At 45.8% G+C, this 13,348-nt stretch overlaps 1 long non-coding RNA gene across 1 annotated transcript in view; it reads left to right on the top strand.

Moving 5' to 3' along the window:
- Window positions 1–12,790, top strand: part of LOC129531654 (uncharacterized) — a 37,477-nt gene extending 24,687 nt beyond the window's left edge. The window contains exon 3 of the long non-coding RNA XR_008676962.2: window positions 12,104–12,790. This is a non-coding gene — a long non-coding RNA (uncharacterized lncRNA). The remainder of the gene's footprint in view (window positions 1–12,103) is intronic.
- Window positions 12,791–13,348: the final 558 nt, after the last annotated feature.

The raw sequence follows: 13,348 nt of genomic DNA, 5'->3' as shown, positions 1-13,348 counted from the left end.
ATTCCGTTTCAGAAAAGAAAAAAAAAGAAAAGAGAGAGAGAAAGAGAGAGAGGAAGGAAGGGAGGAAGGGAGGGAGGCAGGAAGGAAGGGAGGGAGGCAGGGAGGAAAGGAGGGAGGGAGGGGGAAGGAAAGGGAAGGGAAAGAAAGGAAGGAAGGAAAGAAGGTAAGAAAGAAAGAAAGGAAAGTAGCAATTACCAAGCATTTGCCAGGCACAAGTGCTTGATATTGTATAGGCAGGCACGGTATTCCAAATGTTCAATGAGGATTATGGCTCAGACATCAGCCAATCAGAACAGATGAAGAACTTTTGTGTTTTTCTTTCTTTCCTTCTTTCCTTCTTTCCTTCCTTCCTTTCTTCCTTCCTTCCTCCCTCCCTCCCTCCTTCCTTTCCCTTCCTCCTTCTCTTCCTTTCTTTCTTCCTTTTTTTTTTTTTGAGACACAGACTTGCTCTTTTACACAGGCGGGAGTATAGTGGTGCAGTCATGGCTCACTACAGCCTCAACCTCCCAGACTCAAATGATTCTCCCACCTCAGCCTCCTTGATGCTGGGATTACCGGCATGAGCCACTGCACTCGGCCAGATGCAGGACTTAAATAATTGATATCACTGAACCAGTGTGAGCTGCTGAATATCACACTGCCCATATTCAGTACTCAATTTAATCCCCACAGTCATATGCCACTTGACAGTCAAGAGAAGCAACTTTGACGAAAAATATCAACCAACACAGTTTCCTTCTCCTCCAAGCATGTCTCGGGATATGTCCCCTCCACTCTAACCAGTGATGGTAACTGAAGAAGCAATTGTCAGACTTCCTGCACAGTCTCAGACTGTACTAGAAAAGATGGATATGTGTGTGTAAAGTTATATATTGCTATAGATATTTTTCCAAAGAAGATATACAAGTGGCCAATAAGCACAAGAAAAGATGCTCAACTGGGCGTGATGGCTCTTGCCTACAATCCCAGCACTTTGGAGGCCGAGGCGGGCAGATCACCTGAGGTCAGGAGTTCAAGACCAGCGTGGCCAACATGGCAAAACCCTATCTCTACTAAAAATACAAAAAAATTAGCCAGGCATGGTGGCAGGCACCTGTAATTCCAGCTACTCGGGAGGCTGAGGCAAAAGAATCGCTTGAACTCAGGAGTTGGAGGTTGCAGTGACCTGAGACTGTGCCACTGCACTCCAGCCTGGGCAACAGAGCGAGACTCCATCTCAAAAAAGAAAAAAGAAATAGAAAGAAAGAAAAGAAAAGATGCTCAACATTATTAGTTATTAGAGAAGTGCAAATCACAACCACGAGATACTACTCCATATCCACTAGAATGGATATAATAAAAAGAGGGACCATAACAAGTGTCAATAAGGATGTGTGTAGAAATTGAAGCCCTCATCCACTGAAGGTAGGAATGTAAAACAGTGCAGCTGCTGTGGAAAACAATTTGGCAATTTCTCAAAAAGTTAAACAGAGGTACCATATAACCCAGCAATTCCACTCCTAGGTATACACCCAAGAGAAATGAAAACAAGTGTCCACATAAAACTTGTACACAAATGTTCATAGCAGCACTATTCACAATAGCCAAAAGTAGAAACAACACAAATGCTCATCAACTGATGAATGGCTGAACACAATGTGGTATATCCATACAATAGGCTATATTATGCAGCCATGAGATGTACTGAGACGTGCTACAACATGGATGAACCTTAAGGACGTTGTGCTAAGTGAAAGAACAGACACAAGGCCTGGCACAGTGGCTCATGCCTGTAATCCCAGCACTTTGGGAGGCCAAGGCGGGCAGATCACCTGAGGTCAGGAGTTCGAGACCAGCCTGGCCAACATGGTGAAACCCCATCTCTATTTTTAAAAAGTACACAAATTAGCCGGGCATGGTGGTGTGTGCCTGTTATCCCAGCTACTCAGGAGGGTGAAGCAGGAGAATCGTTTGAACCCGGGAGGCAGAGGTTGCAGTGAGCCAAAATCATACCACTGCACTCCAGCCTGCACAACAGAGCGAGACTCCATCTCAAAAAAAAAAAAAAAAAAAACCCAGAAACAAAAGGCCACATAGTATATATGATTCCATTTTTATGGAATGTCCAGAATAGGCAAATCCATGGACACTGAAAGTAGATTCATGGCAGCCTGAGACTGAGGGTGGGAGAAACGGGAAATGACTGCGAATGGGTATAGGCTGATGAAAATGTTCTAGAATTAGATAGCGGGGATGGTTACATAACTTTGTTAATATACTAAAAACCTTTAGAAGAGTGTGAATTTTATAGTATGTGAATAACATTTCTTTAAAAACTACAGATTAGGCTGGGAACAGTGGCTCGTGCCTGTAATCCCAGTACTTTGGGAGGCCAAGGCAGGAGGACTGCTTGAGCCCAGGAGTCTGAGACCAGCCTGAGTAACATAGCAAGACGTCACCTCTACAAAAAATTTTTTTAATTAGCCGGATGTGGTGGCACTCGCCTGTAGTTCCAACTACTCAGGAGGCTGAGGTGGAAGGATTGCTTGAGCCCAGGAGGTCAAGGCTGCAGTGAGCTGTGATTGAGCCACTTGCACTCCAGCCTGGGTGACAAAGTGAGACCGTCTTACAAAATAATAATAATAATTTCTAAAAAGCTACATATTATTAGCCAGGTGTGGTGGCACATGCCTGTAATCCTAGCTACTTGGGAGGCCAAGGCAGGAGAATTGCTTGAACCCGGGAGGCGGAGAGCCAAGATCGTGCCACTGCACTCCAGCCTGGGCAACAAGAGTGAAACTCCATCTCAAAAAAAAAAAATTACATATTATTATGCCAATGAACCACATTCCTTGGTGATTTGCCTTCATTTTTTATGCCAAAGATCTCCCTGTATAAGAGAGAGTATGTGCTTCATTTTGGCACATCCTAATTATCAGTAATGCTTATATAGACTTACTCTGGGCCAGATACTACGCTAAGTGCTTTCCATGAGTGAATGAACTCTATTGTGTGAGATGAGCCACTATTTATACTTCTGGACCCGTGATCCCTGATGTCTGCCCATTTGAGTTCTGAGAGTTGGCCTCAGCACTAGGATGGTGGCAGCAGTGGTGCAGAGAGAGAGAGCACAGGAACTCGGTTCAAAAAACTCAAGAAAACTCAGAACACTGATAGAAAATAGCCTGGGACAGTATCCAAAAACAGAAGAACAAGTTGAAGCTCAAAATCAGGAATTAGGTTGCAGACTGGGATTGGTAAAGAAATTGGAGTTGGGGGTGGGTTCCCAAAAAGGGACAATGTCAACACCCCATGCTACAACACCGAATCCCAATAAAACATAGTAGATATAATCCAGGTCTACATCAAAAGTTCTTGGGAATGTACATGAAATCATACTGGGGCCAAGATATGTGGAGTGAGGCACAGATCTGGCCATGCAGTGCAGGGATGATGCCAGTGTTGATTTCTAAGCCTGTGTTTTCCCTGAGTTCTGATGGATCAGTGCCTAGGAGAACAAAGGCAGGATCAAATGCTCCAGGTACTCAGAGTCAGAAATCCAATCTACAGGGCAAGCAATGAAGACAGCAAGACAGGACCGCAAGACGAAAACTAAAGGCCAAGCCCAGGGATGTGTGATGATTTCCAAGAAAACATGTAAGCTCACTGACTGTCCCTGGCCACTGGCTCCTGGTGCCAGATTATAAAGCGAAGGTATGGGAAACAGCAACATGAACTCAGGGATCAGCCCAGGACAAACAGAGCTGAGTCTGCTTTCAACCTGCCCCCTGGAATGAAGTCGGCTATGGACTACATAACAGGATGCGACGAGACGACAGGACAGCAGAAAGCTAAAGGCAAGCCTAGTAGACTCTATCCAAAGTGTCCATCTGGGTTGGACACGGTGGCTCATGCTTGCAATCCCAGCACTTCGGAAGGCCAAGGCAGGCAGATTGCTGGAGCCCAGGAGTTCAAGATCAGCCTCGGCAACATAGTGAGACTTCGTCTCTACAAAAAAAAAAAAAAAAAAAAATTGGGGCCAGGCGCAGTGGCCGACGCCTGTAATCCCAGCACTTTGGGAGGCCGAGGCGAGTGGATCACAAGGTCAGGAGTTCAAGACCAGCCTGGACAATATGGTGAAACCCCGTCTCTGCTAAAAATACAAAAATTAGCCAGGCATGGTGGCAGGCGCCTGTAGTCCCAGCTACTTGGGAGGCTGAGGCAGAGGAATTGCTTGAACCCGGGAGGTGGAGGTTGTAGTGAGCCAAGATCACGCCACTGCACTCCAGCCTAGGCAATAGAGCAAGACTCCGTCTCAAAAAAAAAAAAAAAGTAATCAGCTGGGTGTGGTGATGTGTGCCTGTAGTCCCAACTACTCCTGTGGCTGAGGTGGGAGGATTGTTTGAGCCCAGGAGTCTGGGGCTGCAGTGAGCCATGATCATGCCACTGCACTCCAGCCTGGGTGACAGAAAGAGACACCATTTCAAAAAACACAAAACAAAAAAAACAAAAAAGTTTGGCCGCAATGGCTTTTTAGGGACACCACATCTAAAAAAACAAGAAAAAGAAGGGCAGGGCATGGTGGTTGACACCTATAATCCTAGCACTTTGGGAGGCTGAGTCTGGAGGATTATTCTGAGGTCAGGAGTTCTAGACCAGCCTGGCCAACATGGTGAAACCCTGTCTCTACTAAAAATACAAAAATTAGCTGGGTGTGGTGGCACCCATCTGTAATCCCAGCTACTCGGGAGGCTGAGGCATGAGAATTGCTTGAACCTGGGAGGCAGAGCTTGCGGTGAGCCAAGATTGGGCCACTGAACTCCAGCGTGGGCGACACAGCGAGACTCTGTCTCAAAAAAAAAAAAGAAAAGAAAAGAAAAGAAACAACTGGCCACAGAGTAGAGAAAGAACAGAATGGGAGAAAGACGAGGGGCTTGGGGACCAGTTAGGAGACAACTACAAGTTGAGAGTAAAGTGATAAAGGCCTAAATCAGAAGTTGACAAACTTTTTCTGTAGGGCCAGAAAGATGTTGGGTAACTCTCCCAGGGTCACCCTGATGGTATGTGGTTGACAAACTTTTTCTGTGGTAAATATTTCAGTCTTTGCATGCCATAAGGTCTCTGTATCAATTTTTTAACTATGCTGTTGTAGCACAAAAGTAGCCATGGATAAGAAGTAACAGGCTGGGTGAGGTGGCTCACACCTGTAATCCCAGCACTTTGGGAGGCCAAGGCGAGTGGATCACCGGAGGTCAGGAGTTCGAGACCAGCCTGACCAACATGGAGAAACCCAGCCTCTACTAAAAATACAAAATTAGGGCTGGGCGTGGTGGCTCACACCTGTAATCCCAGCACTTTGGGAGGCTGAGGTGGGCAGATCACCTGAGGTCAGGAGTTTGAGACCAGCCTGGACAATATGGTGAAACCCCATCTCTACTAAAAATACCAAAATTAGCTGGGCGTGGTGGCATGCGCTTGTAGTCCCAGCTACTCAGGAAGCTGAGGCAGAAGAATTGCTTGAACCCAGGAGGCGGAGGTTGTGGTGAGCCGAGATCGTGCCATTGCACTCCAGCCTGGGCAACAAGAGCGAAACTCCATTTCAAAAAAAGAAGAAAAAAAAAATTAGCTAGGCCTGGTGGCGCATGCCTATAATCCCAGCTACTCAGGAGGCTGAGGCAGAAGAATTGCTTGAACCCGGGAGGTGGAGGTTGCAGTAAGCTGAGACGGCACCCCTGCAATCCAGCCTGGATGACAGAGAGAGACTCTGTTTAAAAAAAAAAAAAGTAACAAATAGGCATGACTGTGTTCCCTGTGTTCCAATAAAACTTTATTTACAAAAATGGTGGCGGGGGGCCAGATTTGGCCCATGGCCTGGTTTGCCTACCCCAGACACCTAAAGTAATAATACAATAGTCAACATTTGTTGAGAACTGTGACATACCAGGCACTTTATTACTGATTCTCACTGCAACCTTGAGGGGAAGTATTATTGGCTCCCTTCTAAAGAAACTGAGGCTGAGAGATGTTGGGTAACTTTCCCAGGGTCACCCTGATGGTATGTGGCAAAGCTGGGATTCAACTCAGGTCTTACTCCAGAGTTCATGATTAGTCTATGCCACCTGCCGGAGCAGTCAAGAGGAAGAGAGAGGGGAATATATGACTATCAGGTCTCAGTTCCTGGGAGAATTCACTCACTCACTCACTCACTCACTCACTCACTCACTCACTCACTCACTCATTCATTCATCCATTCAACAAATGCTATTTGCAAAGTACTTGGGATTCAAAGACAAATAAGATATGATTGCTGTCCTCGAGTAGCTCAGAGTCTAGACTTTTTTTTTTTTTTTTGAGACAGGGTCTTGCTTTGTCATCCAGGCTGTTGTGCAGTGACACAATCATGGCTCACTGCAGCCTCGACCTCCTGGGCTCAAGTGGTCCTCCCGCCTTAGCCTACCAAGTAGCTGCGACTACAGACATGCAGCACCACACCAGATTAATTTTTTTGTATTTTTATTTTGTAGAGATGGGGTTTCGCCATGTTGCCCAGGCTGGTCTCAAAGTCCTGGCTCCAGTGATCCACCCGCTTTGGCTTCCCAAAGTGCTGGGATTACAGGCGTGTGTCACCATGCCTGGCTAAGTCTAGCATTTAAACCTTTAACTGAATGTAAGGGATGAAGAAAAGGGAATGTGATTTATTTTTTATTTTTATTTTTTGAGACGGAGTCTCGCTCTGTCGCCCAGGCTGGAGTGCAGTGGCGCGATTGTGGCTCACTGCGAGCTCCACCTCCTGGGTTCATGCCAATCTCCAGGCTCAGCCAGTAGCTGGGACTACAGGCACCCACCACCCCGCCCGGCTAATTTTTTTTTTTTTTTTTTTGTATTTTTAGTAGAGACGGGGTTTCAGCATGTTAGCCAGGATGGTCTCGATCTCCTGACCTTGTGATCCGCCCGCCTCGGCCTCCCAAAGTGCTGGGATTACAGGCGTGAGCCACCGCGCCCGGCTGGGAATGTGATTTATTAATAAGATCAATGAATTAAAACATTGAAGTTGCTCTCATCCCTGCTTCCTTCCTTCCTCTAAGCATCCAGAGAGCCCTCTGATCCTTTGGGATCATAGACATGGGATATTTTTACTCTCCAGCATGAACACATAGGTGGATTTACTGTGAAACTACTGAAGCTTACACTTCAGGGTCCCTTGCTTCCTCAAACAGGGCTTCCAAGCCCTATATCTAATTTTGCACTTCTTTCTTAAGAGTTGCCTGTCCCAAATATATAAGCCTCAGGGCCCCAAACCTGGATCCAGCCTGAGTGAATGTTTTTTTAGAGCCAGGTCTGATAGAAGCCTGTTTTTAAGGAATTACCAGGAACTGAGGATGCTGTTTTTGGCCCTCAGGGGTTTCTCTCAGAACTAAGAATTTGGGGGCTGTCCTCAGTCACAGGTGCAGCCTAAAGTCTGTTCCCACCATGTTCACTCTCCTCCATTTACCATCACCTGCCCCTGCTGCGTCTTCCTTTAAAATACAGCCCTGGGCCCTAAGCTTTGTGCTGATTCAAGCTCTTTGGAATTCAAGACATCCAGGAATCCGACGCTCCAAGAATTTTCCCAACGACCTCTCAGTGGGCCATTCAGGCAGGAAAGGATACACACATTCCTAATGGGGCCAGGGGCTGTGACTTAGCCTGTGTGTGGCTGAGAGCCTGCTGAATACAAGGTGCTGGCAGTTGGCAGGGCTTCCCAGGGTGGGGACTTCTTGCTGAGCTCATCAGCAGGCACAGCTCTGTACCCATTTGTCCAGGGAAAAATCAACCCCTAATGGAACTGTTTGTTTTATACTCTCTCACCAAAGTCATAAATGACTCACAACTAGAATGTTATTAACGTGAGAACAGAGGCCTACCTGGCAAAATAATTGGTTTTGGTCATTTGTTCAGAGTGCCAGGCAAATCCACAAAGCATATCAAATTACAGGTTAGAAACCTGATGAATAAACAAGAATAATACTGTGAGTTCTCAAGGGTACATCCTGTACCTGTTTTGCCCACTGTCATATCTCCAACAAGACACAGTGAATACAGCCCCTGACACGTTGGAGGTACTCTATAAAGAGTTACTGAATGATTAAAGAAAAGGGATGAGCTGTTCTTAGCGGAAACACCCATTTCTCCTAAGATGAATTCGCATTCTTTTGGACCAGTTCTTTCTAAATTAACAGCACTAGCCAGTGGTATCAGAGCATCTATACCTTTGGATATTACAACAACTCTATAAATTCTAATTTCTTTTTTTTTTTTTTTTTTTTTTTTTTTTTTTTGAGACAAGAGTTTTGCTTTTTCACCCAGGTTGGAATGAAGTGGAGCGATCTTGGCTCACTGCAACCTCCACCCCGCTGGGTTCAGGCGATTCTCCTGCCTCAGTCTCCTGAATAGCTGGGATTATAGGCGTCCGCCACCACGCTGGCTAATTTTTGTATTTTCAGTAGAGACGGTGAAGCCATGTTGGCCAGGCTGGTCTCGAACTCCTGACCTCAGGTGATCCACCCACCTTAGCCTCCCAAAGAGCTAGGATTACAGGCGTGAGCCACCGCGCCCAGCTGAGACGCTATAATTTCTAACCTACGGCTTCCCCTTTTCTGGATTCCATGCAGTCCACACACAAGCATTCCATGACTCATTACCTCCTGAGCATCCAGCTTCTTAACTGTTACATTCTAGGGATCTTTTCCACAGTATGTTTCTAACTCCTTGATGGTTTTTGGGGGAGACCTGGGTGACACACTTGGAACAGACCTGCTCCAGGGGCTTGTTACTTTGTGTACATCCCGCTCCCTTCACTTTCAGGTGACCTCATTTTCTAATCTTCCTTAGAGCAACCAATCCCCCATACACTGTCTCCTTCTTCAGAGAATCTTTCTATGTGGATTTGTGCTTTTTAAATTGGCATATGAGTTTTAGGCACAGTTGGACCAGGAAATGCCTTCATGAGGAATTCAGCAGCTTCTAGAGATAGAATGTGATAGAGCAAATTATGAGTCTGGGAATCAGGACATCTGGGTTCCAGTTTTGTACACATCATTCATTTCACAAATAAGCACCCAAAGCCCACTATGATAGCCAACTGCAGGGCTGTGCTACAAGTATGTAAACAAAGACACCTACTCCTGCCCAAGGGCAGCCCAGTGGGGGAAGTGAAAGGATTAAATTGCAATAATAGAGAATTGTAAAAGGAATTGGGAGCACTTAGTGAGGTGGTTCTACAACTTTATTGCACCATCAGGATCCCCACGGGTGTTCTTTCAAATGCCAATCTTTGAGCCCCATCCTTCAGAGATCCTGATCCGGTTGATCTAGGAATGCTCAGGGACATTGAATGTTTATTCTGAGCACCTTCCCTCCTCCCTCCACTCCCCTCCTGGTGATTCCACTGGAAGTGGCCCCAACCCACACATTTTCCTTCAAGAAAAGGTTCACAAAGGCAGGGGTCTGGAGCTGATTTTTTTTTTTTTTTTTTTTCCAAGAGACAAGGTGTTGCTCTGTCACCCAGGCTGGAGAGCAGTGGTGCAATCATAGCTCACTGCAGCCTCAACCTCCCGGGCTCAAGTGGTCCTCCCATCTCAGCTTCCCAAGTAGGAACTACAGGCATGTGCCACCACATCCAGCCCTTACAGCACATCCAGCTCTTACAGCTGATTTTTAAAGGAGGAAGGAGTACAAACTTATGAGGCACAGAGGCAAAACATGGCATGATTTTACCCTACGCTCTAAGAAAATGAAGGCCATGAGGCATGAATACCACAGCTTCCTGACCTACCCAAATGGACACCTTTATCTCCACTGGCAATTTTTCTTTTTTGACACAGAGTCTCACTCTGTCACTCAGGCTGGAGTGCAGTGGCACGATCTCGGCTCACTGCAACCTCTGCCTCCCGGGTTCAAGCAATTCTCCTGCCTCAGCCTCCTGAGTAGATGGGACTACAGGCGCGAGCCACCATGCCCAGCTAATTTTTGTATTTTTAGTAGAGACGGGGTTTCACCATCTTGGCCAGGCTGGTCTTGAAATCCTGACCTCCTGACCTCCTGATCTACGCGCCTCGGCCTCCCAAAGTGCTGGGATTACAGGTGCGAGCCACTGTGACTGGCCAATTTTTGTATTTTCTTAGTAGAGACAGGGTTTCACCATACTGGCCAGGCTGGTCTTGAACTCCTGACCTCGTGATACACCTGCCTTGGACTCTCAAAGTGCTAGGATTACAGGCATGAGCCACCGCACCCGGCCCATTGGCAACCTTTCTATAGCACCAGCAGAGGAAGAGGCATCCTGCTCCTGGTGGAAGCTAAACTTATCTGGGCTCCTTCTCCCCTCCATCTCCCACCCTCACCACCCCCACCTCCCTGCTCCACACACACATACACCCTTCAGTTCTCTGCTGCCTCTCCTGGATCCTTCCCCTAAACCTCTATACACACTAGACTCTCCTATTCCTAAAACCAAAAACACTTCCCTTCACTCTGGGGCCTCCACTTACCATCTTTTATTTCTCTGACAAGCTTTTTTTTTTTTTTTTTTTGAGACGGAGTCTCACTGTTGAGTGGTGGCACAGTGTTGGCTCACTGCAACCTCCAGCTCCTGGGCTCAAGTGACCCTCCTGCCTCAGCCTCCCAAGTAGCTGGGATTACAGGAGTGTGCCATGACGCCCAGCTAATTTTTGTTATTTTTAGTAGAGACAGGGTTTCACACGTTGGTCAGGCTGGTCTTCAACTCCTGACCTCAAGTGATCCACCTGCCACAGCCTCCCAAAGTGCTGGGATTACAGGTGTGAGCCACCATGCCCAGCCTCTGCCAAGCTTCTTTAAATACAAAAGAAAGAAAAAAGAAACAAAAGGGCTATGAAACCAGTGTATATGTTCATTACAGAAAATTTCAAAACTAAAAGGAAAAAAAGTCCTTCATACCTTATCATAAGCTCTCAAAACATCAATCAGAACTGCTTCAATTAGTTTTGTCACCAGAATGTAAACACCTCCAGGATGGGGACATGGTTTTCTTTTTCATGATTGTGTCCTCAGTGGACCCAGAAGACTCAATAAATATGTATTTATTGGGGACTACTAGATGGAAGAGAGAGGGAGTGAGTCAAGGGCTGAAAACCTACCTTCTGGGTACAATGCTTAGTACCTGAGTGATATAATCATTCACACCCCAAACCTCAGCATCATGCTATATACCAGATAACAAACCTGGGTAACATAAAAAAAAATACATCATCCATATTATACCCCCATAACCATATTGACTCTGATAGCCATCCAATCTTTACGTGTTTTATTAAAAATAAAAAATGAGGACAGGTGCCATGGCTCACGCCTGTAATCCCAGCACTTCGGGAAGCTGAGGTGGGAGGATCATTTGATGCCAGGAATTTGAGACCAGCATGAGCAACATAGCAAGACCTCAACTCTAAAAAAAAAACAACAAAAAAAAAACAAACTTAAAATTAGCTGGGCCTGGTGGTACATGCCTGTAGGCTCAGCTACTCAGGAGAGTGAGGGTGGGAGGATCGCTTGAACCTGGGAGGTTGAGGCTGCAGTGAGCCATGATCATGCCATTGTACTCCAGCCTGGGTGACAGAGCAAGACCCAGTCTCAAAAAAACAAAAACAATAATGACATCAGGCTGTACACACATAATTTAGAAAAGAATGTTTTGTAACCTGCTTTTTTCACTAAAAACACATCATATTTCTAGTTCATTACCCATTTTTAGTTGCTGCTTTTGGTTTGGATAGACAATAATTTATAGGTTTTCAATTTTAAATATTAAAAAGAACACTGTGATAAACATTCTTGTGTCTAAAATCTTTGCATCTATCAGTAATTACTTAAATAGACTGAATTGAGCTGGGATTGCTGTGGCAAAGAATGGGCAAAAATCTATTGCTCTTGAAACCTACCATAAAATCCCATTTGGAATGCTTGTAACAAGTCATATTCCTTTCTTGACATCCTCATTATCAAGTATTATTAAAAGTATTTTTCTGCCAATTGAAGAGGTGAAATGGTGTCTCCTTCTAATTTGGATTTGATTCCTAGTGGTTGAGTTTGTTTCACATTCTTATTTCAGCTCATCTTCTAGAAGTCATCTATAGCTACTGTCAGTTTCTAGGCTTCCAAGGACACCCTTCAGCCTACTGCAATGCAGCTTCTGACCCTACTCCTCCATGGACAGATGACATCCATTTCTGAAATCCAGGGGCCACACTTCAATCTATCTCATGAGGTATCTCTGCTTGGTGGACACCGATGGTCTCCCTTCCTGAAGACTCTGCTTCTCTGACTTCTGTGAGCATAGCCTCTTCTGGTCACTCTTGTTCTCTGGCATAGACTTCTTCTCTGTGGGCGGGCGGCGAACAGTGGGGCCTTCAGCATCATTATTGCTCAGGTCAGTACAAAGGACCACATAAGGGAGTATGATTGTTAGTGAGGAGCCAAGATCACTCCACATCTCGAGAAGAGATGGTAGCAGCCTGGAATGGTTTGGTGGCCATGGGAATAAAGAGAAAGGGACTGATTTGACAGATGTTTAATGGGTAAACATCACAGGATTTGACAATTGGCTATGGAAGATAAATGGGAGGAAAGAGTCTAGGATGACTGTTGTGTTTCATCTTGTTGGGGGGTGACTTGACTAGGTTGGTGACTTTGCTCAATCCAATAGGGGATACAAAAACAGCAAAGACATGAAAGAGAAGATGATGATAGTGGTATCCCAGAAAATGAGAGGGTAACCAACAGCACCAAAAGTCAGGCAATCAGATAAACCAGTTTCTAAGCTGAGGAAGAGGAGTGACAATTCTTTCAAGAAGATTGTCCACGGAGAGAAACAATAGGGTAATAACCAGGAGTGCAGGGTTGAAGGGGCGTTTTTTGGCTGAGGGCAACGGACCAGTAGAGGCTGAGCAGCTGAAAGTACAGGTGCCAAGGGGGTGGCTGAAGGAGTAAGATCCCATTGATGGGATGAAGTGGGATCATAACAGATGACGGGTTGAACAGAAAGGTTATCTCCACGCATGAGGCAGCAGGACGCAGATGTACACACTCCCTTGGAGGCTCACAGTGGGAAGTGAAAGTTCCTGCATTTTGAACTTTCCTCCCTCTGTGAATTAGGAGGTGAGGTTATCTATTAGGCACGTGGGTGAGTAAGCAGTTGGAACCAAGTGGTGAATGTTTATAGAAGAGGGTTCTGACCAAAGACAAAGATTGCTCAATGGCACTGAGGTCCAACCACAGTTGAATGCCCTAGATTCATAACAGCCACAATCTGTACACTTCTATCATTTTTAGTTGTTATATTCTACACCCCAAGCAG

This window comes from Gorilla gorilla, chromosome 12 (genome assembly GCF_029281585.2).
Source record: "Gorilla gorilla gorilla isolate KB3781 chromosome 12, NHGRI_mGorGor1-v2.1_pri, whole genome shotgun sequence".
Taxonomy (NCBI): Eukaryota; Metazoa; Chordata; class Mammalia; order Primates; family Hominidae; genus Gorilla; species Gorilla gorilla.
The sequence above is the reverse complement of the archived record's forward strand: the minus strand, read 5'-3'. Positions and strand labels throughout refer to the sequence as shown.